General features: G+C 36.0%; 1 protein-coding gene across 1 annotated transcript in view; it reads left to right on the top strand.

Annotated features, from left to right (window-relative positions):
- TFAP2D (transcription factor AP-2 delta) overlaps window positions 1-405 on the top strand; it is a 41,702-nt gene that overhangs the window by 6,465 nt on the left and 34,832 nt on the right. The window lies entirely within an intron of this gene.

Here is a 405-nt window from a genome sequence, read left to right as displayed (position 1 = left end):
AGTGTGTTTTCTTTTCTCAGCAGATTTTACAAGGCGCTTTTTTTTTTTTTTAGGCGCAGGAGAGAAAGAAAATGTAAAGACTGTAATAGGGGTGACATAACCGGGGTGACTTATCCCACCATTTGCCAAGCTGGCTCCTTTTTCTTATTCCTCCCCCTGTCTCGGCTCCGAGAGGCCCATTCAGCGTTTCAACTTTAAAATATGGAATTATAGACATTAGGAATTCAGAAAATTAGCATCATTGTTGGAGAAACGGGAATAAAATATCCCAAAATATAAACTCCTTTTACTCAGTCCATGGTGTTTTCCACGGTCAAGCATTTAAAAATAAATACAGCGCATAACCATCATCAAAACAGTAGAGAAAGTGAGATATATTTTATTATTTATTTATTAACCAATAAT

The sequence above is a fragment of the Nanorana parkeri genome, unplaced genomic scaffold (assembly GCF_000935625.1).
Source record: "Nanorana parkeri isolate BGI_ZX_2015 unplaced genomic scaffold, ASM93562v1 scaffold1049, whole genome shotgun sequence".
In the NCBI taxonomy this organism is placed as follows: domain Eukaryota; kingdom Metazoa; phylum Chordata; class Amphibia; order Anura; family Dicroglossidae; genus Nanorana; species Nanorana parkeri.
Note: the sequence above shows the minus strand (reverse complement) of the source record. Positions and strands in the feature narration are given on the sequence as shown.